General features: G+C 39.5%; 1 protein-coding gene across 22 annotated transcripts in view; it reads right to left on the reverse strand.

Moving 5' to 3' along the window:
• SOX6 (SRY-box transcription factor 6) overlaps nucleotides 1-12501 on the reverse strand; it is a 666349-nt gene that overhangs the window by 435066 nt on the left and 218782 nt on the right. Inside the window, exon 1 of one of the 22 annotated variants that reach the window (XM_072619579.1) lies at nucleotides 5088-5893. The exons of the other annotated variants lie outside the window; for them this stretch is intronic. The gene's annotated coding sequence lies outside the window, so the exon portion shown is untranslated. Of the gene's footprint in view, nucleotides 1-5087; nucleotides 5894-12501 lie in introns of those variants that run through there. 22 annotated transcript variants of the gene reach the window in all.

Here is a 12501-nt window from a genome sequence, read left to right on the forward strand (position 1 = left end):
GTAAAGACCATCTGCCTAACTTGCACAAGTTAGTCCTAAGAGATAGCCTCATTGCAGTTTCCAGCCTAGCTCTATGTGTATATGTGTGCATGTATACGTGTATATGAATACAAATAAGTGCACATACAAGTTGATCTTAATGGGTCTAATGGAAGAGACCATAGCATTAACTTGCAGTGTGACCTTGGGCAAGTCATTTAACTTCTCAACAGTCTGAATCTCTTTTGCAGCAGAACAGGGATAATAAGACTTGTTTTATCTCCTCAACAGGGTCAGCAGTAAGATCAAAGGTGATAATCATGAGAAAGTGTTTTGAAAAGTATAGAGCATGATAAATATACAAGTTATAATTATTTTCAATAATCTTGGAACCCTTTGCTACCATCAGTGAGAGAGACTACAAATCCACCACAGAGATATGTTTATTAAATTCCCATTTATTCTCTCCTCCTTCACTGAAACACACACACACACACACACACACACACACACACACACACACACACACACACACAGCCCTATTCCAACCTAATCTCACCAAATCTAAGTAAAAAAGTTTCCGTATACCTCAAACGTTAGGAAAACTTCCAGCATCTTCTCAAATTTTGTGTCTCATTTTATTGTTACCTTTCCCAGTTCCTGCTGGAATAAGCATCCTCTCCTTCCTAGTTATACCCTCCTCTTACCTATCACTTTTTTTCCACAAGAAAACTCTTTCATTTAGTTCATGCCATTCCTCAACAAAGATACTTATGCTATCTCCCTCTAGATTAAGAGAATCCATCACATTTCCCCTCCTTGGAAATATTATCTGCTGGGGTAGTAACACTGAAGTTAATGAAATCAGATGTGAAAGTCCATTTCTATCCTTCTCTCCAACATCCTCTGGGTGCTTGAAATAAACATGGTGAGATTGGGAAATTACCCTTCCCACCATGCTCAGCAGCACAGAATTGCAGAAAGACCACTGGAACTCAAATCAGGAGTTGGGGAGTCAGCAAATGCTGGCTCCACTTTCCAGCCGGGTGAACATAGGCGATTGATCACTCAAATGTTCCTAAAGTAGCCTCAGTTTTCACCTCTGCAAAATGAGAATGCTATCTGTCTTGTGACACAGCACTGCTGGTAGGAACTCACTTTACAAATGTTAGCATAAAGCTATGCTTATTAAGTAGAGGGAGGGGGATGAGGAAAACTTTTGTCAAAAATGAGATTTTCAATTCAGAATAATGCCTCACTCTTTCCCCCACTGGTGTTCCTTCTCTTCCTGCCCCACTCCACCCCCAGATGCACATAAACTATGAACGTTGAATTTAATAATCTTCTAAATAGTATATTCAATTTTGTTTTCTCTGCATTAGTTTCCCCACAACCATAAAGGAATTATCTAAGCCCTAAGTGGTCAAAGAAAATGAACAAACAGTTCTGAAAAGAAGAATTGCAAACTGGTAAGAGTCATAGGAAAGATCACACCAAATTACTGCCATAAAGAGAAATCCAAGTCAAAATGATCCCAAGGTTAAACCTCACAACTAGAAAATTGACAAAAAGGATTAAAGATGGGAATAGTCAGTGTTAAGAGGAGTTCTATGGACCTACAGGCACATGAATTCAATGTTGGTGGAGCTGTAAATTAGCCTAAGCTTTCTGGAAAGCTATTTTGGAATTAAGCTAAGAAAAGGATCATCAATTTCCCTTTGACCCAGAGACAGTCATATGTACTAAGGAGGTAAAAGATGGTGAAAGGGGGTGGAAGGTGGGGTCTGGGAGAGATCCTATTTACACCAAAATATTTACAGCAAAACTTTTGTGAAGTAGCAAGGAAACAGAAACAAAGCAGAAAACATTTGATAGAGGAATGACCAAACATGGCACATCAACATAATAGAATACTATTACTATTCCACAGAATCAATGAATAGGAAGAATACAGATCAATATCGAGGAAGAAGACTCTCTGGATGGAAGACAGGTGAGATACATTGGAAAATGAAGGCAATATTTTAAAAATACGTCAATAATGCTTTTAAAGAGAAACATTCAAGGTCAAATGGGGCAGAGTTAAAGACAGGGACCAATAACTCAAAAACTCTGGAATATAGGCCTACAGAAACTCTGAGCTTGGATTGGCCCTTGGGTTCTGGGCCCTTTGGGCCAGGATGACTTGTTCTTGCCTCTGTACCTCTGTTCATGCTTTTCCTCCAACCTGTGGGATCTTGAGTAAGTTACTTTCACACTCTAGGCCTCAGGCGTTACCTCTGTCAAATGAAGAGATGGAACTAGATGGTGCTTCCTAATGTCTGTTCTAGAATTGTGTGACCCAGGACTTCCAGGAATGTCTCTTTCTTTCTCTCTGCTGTTTCATTATTACTCATTCTTCACAGCCCAGGTCAAGTACCATCTCCTTCACTGGTCAAGTCCCCATCACAGAAACCTTCTGTGACTCTCTCTCCTTTGCCTGAAACAGCTATATACTGTACCATACAATTCATTCATTTGGGAGATATTTAAAGAGTGTATATTATGAACACCACTTTACCAAAAGCACATACTATTTTGTACTATTGTTTAATCAGGGGAGGTGAATCTGTAGCCTCAAGGTCACATGTGGCCACAACTTTGTTGTGTGAAGTTTGGGTTCAGTCAAAGGTCTACCCTTGACCTGGACAGTCACATGTGGCCTCAGGTCACAGGTCTCCCACCCCTGGTCTAATTGCTTTGTGGGTATTCACATTCTCATAGACTATACAATAGATTGATAGAGTTTCTAGGAATCTTAGAGATATGGCCTGCGGCTGCAAGATACAATGAAAAGTGCACTGGATTTCGAATCAAAAGTCCTAAATCTGCCACTCACCAGCTCTGTAACTTCTCTAGACTGCCATTTCTTTATATATCATATGAGGAGTGTGGATTAGAAAAGCACTTCCATTTCTAAATCCAGTGATCAGCTAGTCTAATACATTCACTCGAGGATTCTGGAGCCCAGAGGGATTTGGGGACCTATCCAAGGTCACAGACTTAGTAATTTGCCAAACTTGAACTTGAGCCTTGGACCTCCAACTACAAACCCTGGTTCTTACTGTGGGCTTGCTCTATCATACTGTCTACCTGACCAACATAGAAGAACCTGAATTAAAGTCAGGGGTCATACCTTAATGTTTCTTTGTATCTCCTAAGGTTCTTAGCATAGTGTTAAATACGTACTAAGGAAATTATTGATTGAAACATTCCAATGAATGGAAAGAACCATGACCTGGGAAGGCTTCCATTTTCCTCAGTCATCCCAAATTATGTTAACCCTTTCCCATTTTCTGTGGCCCAAAGGGCAGCTGGGTGGCACAGTGGATAGACCACTGGACCTGGAGACAGGAAGTCCCATCTGCCTGTGTTCAAAAGACACTCACTAGCTGTGTGACGCTGGGCAAGTTACTTAACCCTGTTTGCCTCAGTTTCCTCCTTATACATATCATGAGCTGAGAAGGAAATGACAAACCCCTCCAGTATCTTTGCCTAAAAATCCCAAATGGGTTCAGCTCACCAAGAGTTGGACATGACAGAAAACAACCAAACAACAACAACAAAAGGTGCCTGTGGAAGGCATTGGTAATCACCATTCACCAAGGATTTAGATATCTGTCCTCTGCTTTGACCTGTTTCTGGAATATCGACTCCTTTATTTGTTTAATGTCAGGGGTTGTAACATTCGTGTCTACAGCTTTATCACAGCAACATCATGCCATTGTCTACTATAGCTTCTTGGTCTCAAATAGCAGGGGCCACAACATAGTATGAAAACTAGAGTAAATTTCAGTTACAGAATCCATCCATTTCTGCTCTGGGATTTTTATACATATAATCATATCTATACATATATACATGCATACACATGTTCTCACTGTTGTATATGCACATATATACATATGTACATATGTACATGTATATGTGTGTACATGTATACATAATATATAACAAATATATTGCATATACATATGTGTACATATATGTGTACACATGGACTAAAAATCTCATCTATACCTATACCTGTGTGCATATATGTCTAGATGTATGTACGGCACAGATGCTAGCTTGAATCAGGCAAACATATGTATTTTTCTGTACCAGTGTAGCCATTAAAATAACAAAAGATTCATTCAGTGCCATTTTAGTTATGCTACAGAAATAGCTTTAAATAAAAGTAAAGTTTCTCCCTTTTCTAGCGTACTTTTCCAGAGAACAACAAGTTTACTAATACTGTTTGATTCCTTTCCCTAAATCCAACCCTCTCTCCCGAGCCCACTCTCAAACCCCAGAAAGGCAGAAGCCTGCAACATTGCTACACAGGCTGTTTCAGACTGTGTTTAGCAGGGAGCTCTCTTTGGCAATATTGAGTAATCAGGAAAACATTCTATCTGACAGGATTGAATATTGACACCCATATTTCCTCTCCACCAGAGGAAAAACATCTTAAAAGAGCACACATTCCCCAAATCATACTGTTCTCACTTTATTTTCTTTTTACATAGATCATGGCACTTTTCTTCCTTTCTCCTTTCATTTTAATTCTATAAAAACAGCCTTTGGAAAGGTAAATTACAACATGATAAACACTGGCACCCCCAAATGTCATCCCCTCCACCCGTCTCCATGAGCAGCAATATTAAATTTCAAATGACACTAGGATTCTTGATCATCCAGAACTTTCTCAGCCAAGGAGAAGGCTGGGACGTAATATCTTCACTACCCAGGATTCCTCAGTTGATATTACGTGAGGTTTGAACCCAACTGTGTTAGCAATCATTCCTCCACATTCCACTTTCTTGTTCTTAATCACAAATCTAATCATGGATTTTTATAAATATTACACAATTAAATATACTGTCTCTACTCCTGTAAATACTCTCCAGTTTCTCGCACCGATAGTGTACATAGGGATTTCATTAACAAGCCTAACTTGGAACTTGGAAGATTTGTTATGGACAGCAATTTGTAAATTGCTCTTGGAGCTAATTCTTGCAAAATTACTGACATTTTCCTCTTGAAAAACTGGGGAAAAAACCCCAAATTCTGAGTTTTGTTTAACTTACCTGACTCTGCCATTCCACCGCGACTGCTTGAACAATATTATCAGCAATTCAGATACTCCTTCTTGTTAAGTAGAAGGATATTTCTTCTCTTGCTGGATTAATAATCAACTTTCTAGATAGTTCATTTGTAATTCTCTTCTGGTTAACCCTTAGCAATGCTGCAGTCAGCTTAACTTGGGTAAATCAGTTTATTTTCAGTGAAGTGAAAAAAATTTGTTCTTATAGGATGACATATGAACTAAATTCAATTTTAAAAGCATCTATTAATCACCTACTATGTACTACTAAGGGACTAAGTTGGATGCTAAAGCAGAAAAATAGCAGAGGTGTTGTTCTGAGGTAGGTGACTATAAAAGGAATACAACGGCTACATAGGCAAGTATGACATAAGGTAGACTATGAGAGGAAACAAGAACAATTATCAAAATGAAACTAGGGAAAAAAGAGATCACGGAAGGATCAGGAAAGGTTTCCTGGAGGGGCTTGCACCTTAGCTGGACACTGGAGGAAGATGATTTCTACGGTGGAGATGAGGGAAAGCATTATGGGCAAAGAGGATGGATTGTATGACTGCACTGCAGGGTGGGGCGGGCAGGGAAGGAGAAAAGGAGATACAGGAAGAGATCCAGAAACAGTGAAGAGCTCAGCCTGGCTAGAATACAGAAGCCATGGGTGTTAATGATAAGCAATAAGAGTGCAAAGATTGGTGTCATATTATGAAAGGCATTGAATGTCTGGCTAAGGAGTTTCTTTTTCATGAAATAAAGAAATAGGAGATAGTACTCATTAAGAAAGTTTGGTTAACACAACACAAAAGTCACGTTAACAAGTAATATATAAAAATGAATAATATTCATTACATTACATTTTATAAGTAACATAGGTCTTTCAATCATTCAACAAGCATTTCTTTAACATCTACTATGTGCCAGCACTCTGCTAGGTGCTGGGGATATAAAGACCACCCTTTCCTACACACACACACACACACACACACACACACACACCAACCCAATTCGCCAGTAATTTCTTTCCTCAAGACTACACTCTATGGTGATAGAATGAGAGGAGAATCAGGAGATGGGAGAGTGGCTGGAAATAACATGGGGGAGAGGTGGAAAATACAAAATATGTATGTACAAGAAATACAAAGAATTTCTGATCTTGTGAATTTTATTAGAGGGTCCATTTCCTGGTGTTCTCGTAATAGAACATTATAAAGTTCATTATAACTGGAAAAGAATTCCAAAATCATCAACTCTCACTCCTTGATTTTACTGCTGGTAAAACTGAAGGGTTATTTACCCAAGGTTGCAACCATCAAGGAGAATTAGCGCTAGAACCTTGGTATCCTCTTAAACTATTGCTCTTTTCAATATATTATGAAAATAAACGAACAACCATCCCAGGCTCACAATAACAGGTGTTTATTAAAGCCCAGCTCTCTCTTCTTTTCTTTCTCTTTCCCTTCTTCTCTCCTTCCCTTCCTCTCTCCTTTCCTCCCTCTCTCCCTCACTCCCTTTCTCTCTCTTTCTCCCTCTCCTTCTCTTCTCCCTCTTTCCTTCCCTTCCTCTTTCCTTCTCTTCCTCTTCATCTCTCTTCTCTTTTTCTCCCCCTCTCTCTTTTTCCCCCTCTCTTTTTCTCATTCTCTCCTTTTTCCTCCCTCTCTCCCTTTCCCTCTCTTTCCTTCTTCCTTTTCCTCTTTTCCTTTTCCTTCTCCCTGTCTCCCTTTCCCTTTCTCTCTCTTCCTCTTTCTTCTTCTCTCCCTCCCTCTCTCTCTTTTTTAAGTACTCTACTGGAAGGCTAATTCCCTATCAGGCAGACATGGCAAATGCACCTGTTTGGCAGACAGCAGAAGCCAGTGAAAGCAGAAGCATGAAAAAGTATAAAAGGGATCCTAGAATCCAAACAAGACGTTCAGACAGAGTCAAGGGAGCAGACAAGGAAGGACCAAATTCAGTTTGAAAATTTTAGTTTGTTCCTCTCTTATTCCACCTGTTTCCCCATCAGGAAGAGAGATCAGAGGGATGATGATTACTTAGGAGACAGATAAGTAAAATGAAGGGGTTGGAAAAAAATCAATGGAGTGGAGGACCTGGTTCGAGTCTTAATGCTACATCTCTGAGCCTCAGTTTTCTCATCTATAAAATGGGCCTCACATACACTAGTTCAAAAATCATAAAAATCATAGAACTGTATAGTGAGAAGGGCCCTCAAAGATCATCTAGGCCAACCCTCTCATATATGTATGCATCAATGGAGGCTAGAGGTCACACTTGACAGATCCAAAACTTTGAAAACCATAAAAATATTGTACAAATCAAAGCTAGCATCATCATCGTTGTGTATTTTTTAAAAATCATTAGTATTACTATATAAAAAGGCAGCACAACATAGTGCACAGAAAGCTTTCTGTGAAGCCAGGAATACCTAGGATCAGATCCTGGCTCTGATGCCCACTGACTGTGTGACCCTGAGCAAGTCACTTCCCTTCTAGGTACCAAACTCAACTAGAAACAGGAGCCACCAAATCTTACATAAGGATCCCTACAGGCCACATGTTGACTTAGAAAACCACACATGTTTATAGATTTCTTTTTTATTAATATATCAACACATTAAAATCAGATAGGAACTACATTTGAATCTGGTTCAGGCACACTCAGGAGTGTTTGCTCTAGACAACCTTCTAAGATTATAAGCTGCAGAAAAGGTGCCAACCTGATAGAGGGATTTTCCACACCCAGGAGTTCCCTATGCCAGTGAAATCACAGGTCTGGTCTCCAGCCCTGTCTCTATCCCTGTAAATGGCTCTTGTATAAAAGACAAATTGTTCTCCACTCACAAAGGGAAGAGACAGTGAAAGGTGAAAGAGGTAGTTCTTGTTAGACACATGGAAGAGATTACTAAAAGTCAGCTATGGAAGGCACAAACAAGTATGCAACAAATTGTGGAACACTTGTTCTGTCACAGAAAAATTTCAGAATAGAACCCTTATCTGCATGTGACTGGATGAGGTACGCTTCTACCCAAACATAGAGGGATGAACTTTGACAAGCTGAGACTGCCCTAGATTGGACTCAAAATTCCAAGCTATCCTTGGAACATCCTTGGCCCCCTAGAGATACTCTGTCCTGGGGTGGACTTGGAACCTTATTAGACTCTCGGGCATCTTCCCTGGTCCAACTCTCCCTCCCCGAGCTTGGGAAACTCTAGACTTTAGGAGCAAAGGGTTGGGGGCATTTATCACCTAGCATGCAGATCTGATCCAACATTAGCTTCTGAAGTCTAGAGATACATCATGGATAACATGCAGAAATTAATAAATGGGGCAATCAGTACACAAAATGGAGAGTGTGGTCTCCCTCCTCCCCACCCTTAGACAAGCTCAAGTCAGGACTGTTAAAATAACAAAAGAAATTCTGAAAACATGTTCAGTGGGTTAAAAAACTGAGACACTGACTTTTTAAAAACTGTGAACTCAATACACATTTTAAAAATTAACTTAAATTCTTTTTAAAAAGGTTTCAATCAAGCTTTTCTTTGAACTTGGGAAGTACAAATTTCATTTACAAAAGTTCCATTTTATAGCCTCCACACAGAAAATCACAAACTTACAATATCACAGTACCACATTAAACATAAGGCACTTTCACTCATAATACCAGTATTTATCACATCATCTAATGAAATGAATCTATTCCATTTTATGTATATAGAAACCTAGGAACTAAAGTAAAGTTATTAATAATAATAAATACATTTATATTAATAGTAATATGTTTGTACTGTGGTTTTTTATTATTTCATATATATACGTACATATATAAATAATCTCACCTGATCTTTACAAAAACCTTGTGAGATAAGTAGTACAAGTCTTGTTATGCTCATTTTGAAAATAAGGAAACACAGGCAGAGAAAGGTTAAGTAACCTGCTAAAGGTGTGATATAAGTAGAATCACAGCTGTGACTCAAACCTAGGTCTTTTCACTGGATGTTCAGTGATTGTCCTACCTCGATGTATTGTTTCAAACTATAACAAGAACTTCTGGTATCAAATCTTGTGCTATTTCCCTAAGATACATTAGTCCCAATTGATAAAGATGTTTATTTGTAACCAGAAATAATAATAATTAAAATCCGTATTCTGTTTCCCTTCCTCACCAAGTCAGTTAAACACCCATCTTCCCACACCATTTCCAAAGCTGTGCCTAGGGTAAGGCTGATCAGAGTTTTGCTCCCAAACACCAAAATCTAGCAGGCACTGATGGCACTTGCTGTGTGTCAGTAGTAGTAGATGCAACTCATTTTAGCACATAGTAAGAATAATTAGTTTAAAAAAGAAGTTTTCTGATGATTTCCTCCTTACTCATGAAGCTACTGCAAAGCTGTGCCCAGCCCAATCCTCCTCATACTCAGTCCCCAGGGTCTCTATCTCCCCACTATGAGGCAGTATCCCAGGGTATCTTCCTTTCTCCATCAATTTCTCTCCAAAAGTGAATTTTGGCGGCATGCCTTACTCCGAGTACTTCCTGTCATCTTGTGCTGCTTGGCCCAACACAAAAGTGATAGTGAATGCTCTGCCTATTATCTCTAAACCACTGGAAGAGAACCTGGGAGAGGTCAAAGTTCTCATTCATAATTCAGTGTCTGATTTTATACTCCAGTAACAAAAGGGCACTGGAGTGAGGAGTAATAGAGCTATAACCAACACTGGAGTCATAGAGACCAGGGCAGGGACTGGACTCAATGAACCCTAGAGCCCATTCTAGCTTTAAAGTTCTATGGCATTTTGATTAGAAGAGCATGAGGCATTTGTAACAAAGTTATTCAGAGAAAGGAGAACTATAGTTCTTAGGGAAGATGGATAGAAAAAAGTAAGTAAACACCAGAGCTCCAAAAAGGGATGATCAAAGGATAAAAATAAAGAAATCTTTTAAGACTCACAGACAGATCTCAATCCCAATTATAATGAATCTCTTTTTGGGATTCAGGGGGAAAGGAAAAGAACAAAAAATTTACCTGATTATAGGAATAAACATACCCTCCAGTCTGAAGAGGAGAAGCCTACAAAAACGTAGCTACATTTCCCTAGGCTTCTGCAAATAGGCCATCAAATGACTGAAGCTTCATAGGATTGGGGATGGGGGAAGGGGAACAGGAAGAGACTTTTGAAAATGAAAGTACTCCAAGCCTGATGCTTTGTTTTGGAGAGTATCTACAAAATAACACACTAAATTCAACCTTCCATCCCTAACTCCCTTTTATATTAGGAAACAACAACGTAGCCCCTCTTACAGGGAGGAAATTGTCATATATACACAGAAAGTTCTTTATAAGGGGAAAAATGGCTGCTAGTAAAGGTCTCTGCAGCAACATCTAAACTGTTTCCTGTAAACTTTCCATAATAGGAGTCTAGAATTTATGATAAAACCCTGTAGAGTGGTGAAGCAAATTTCTTTCATATTTATCATTCATTTTATTCAGTGTGCATTTGAAGGAAAACCTTTTAAGAACACCAATAATGTGAGAAAGCTACAACAACTGAATTTATTGTTAAGTATCCCATAGCTGGTCCTCCAGGGAGTTCAGGAAGAAAGCTTAAATCACATTTTTCTAACACATTGGAGTGCTTCCCAGAGATGTGATGGCCCACAGAGACAGAACCATCCAAAGCATACTGGAGTGGTGGGGTGGAGTGGGGGCATCTCTCCAGGGATCTTCCTCAAAGATGGTGGAAAATTAATATAACAATCACTTTGTTCAATAAAAGTAAATTAAAGCGATCCTTCATTATGGCCAAAGTACAATTCCTCTCGCTCTTTCTCTCCCTCCCGCCTGCCCCACCCCCATCATGTTTCACCTGACTAAACTGTAGGTATTTGTTCCATCACCTGACTTAGGGGCTGGCTAGTAATAATAGAAGAAAACAATCAACTATTGTTACATGAGACAACAACTTTCACGTCCTTGGAGCTCACCGTGACCTTTCATCTCTTCTATCCCCAATGGTCTCTCCTAACAACTAAAACTACACTCTATTGGGCTGAATTCCAGACTGTCATAAAAAGAACTCTGTCCTTTCAAAACAAAACCAATTTTTACACCAAGGTGGGGGAGAAACACAAGTCTATTGTTCCCTCACAGATGGAAGTTGGAGTTACTAAGGCAACTGCTCTAATCCTCCTTTTTACCACCTTTTTCACATCGCTGGCCCATCAAGTGTGCTACCTTTTAACTCATAAGCTCAAAAGCTGGTCGCCTAACTGGCTGCCCTAATTAGCTACGATTTTCACACTACAGACAACGTGATGAGCTAATCGAAATTTGCAAAATAATGACGTACCTCCAGCAAATATTCCTCCTCCTGAGGCCCAGTCTTAGAATAACAATAATGAGACCATTATTAGTGGAGGGCATTAAAATGCTGCACTGCTGCTAAACAGAGAACTTAATTGTTCTGGTCTTGTCCATTGAATCAACAACCTATTGTTGTGGACTTGAAAAATAAAGGGCCAGAGAATGGGTGCCATGATGATTGGTCTGCACTGCCATACCAGCACAGCACTCTGGAGAATTGTTTTCTTTTGAAACTCTTGATGGACTAGTAGTTTTGTTTAAAAGTAACATAAAAGGCGATTGTCTGGATTAAAAAAAAAGTCCTATTTATTGAAATCCTTAGAAGCAGTTGCATGGATTTGTCCATGACCCCTGAGATAAAAACAGAGTGACCACAATAATACCATTTGTGGGGAGAGAGAGAGAGAGAGAGAGAGAGAGAGAGAGAGAGAGAGAGAGAGAGAGAGAGAGAGAGAGAGAGAGAGAGAGAGAGATCCCGGTTACCACTGCCTATATGAGATCAGAGAAACAGTCTGAAGGAAGGAGGGAGGGAAGGAAGGAAGGAAGGAAGGAAGGAAGGAAGGAAGGAAGGAAGGAAGGAAGGAAGGAAGGAAGGAAGGAAGGAAGGAAGGAAAGAAGGGAGGGAAGGAGGGAGGGAGAGAAGGATAAAAGAGAAATAAGGGAGGAAGAGAAGAAAGAAGGGGGAAGGAAGGGAGAAAAAAGAAGGCAAGGAGGAAAGAAAGGACAGGGAAAATAAGGGAGGGAGGAAAAAAGAAAGGAAATAAGGAAATGACAAATTGGCTCAATATCTTTCATCTCCAAAAAGGAGACTTTGTTCAAATCATGTTAATTTCAGAATAACACCCATTGAAAACAGACTTGAGAACATGGGAACCGACATGACTATTTTTTTTCTTTTTCTAAGCTTTTTCTCCTTCAGTAAAGGGAGCTTGAAATAAAATGATTATTAAATAACCCAGGCAGAGAATCTCAGGTTAACCTGAACAACCAGAAACCTGAACAGTTCAAGATAATTATTCTCATTGTCATCCCCAGACTGTAGCAAGAATAA

This window comes from Notamacropus eugenii, chromosome 6, assembly GCF_028372415.1.
Source record: "Notamacropus eugenii isolate mMacEug1 chromosome 6, mMacEug1.pri_v2, whole genome shotgun sequence".
Taxonomy (NCBI): domain Eukaryota; kingdom Metazoa; phylum Chordata; class Mammalia; order Diprotodontia; family Macropodidae; genus Notamacropus; species Notamacropus eugenii.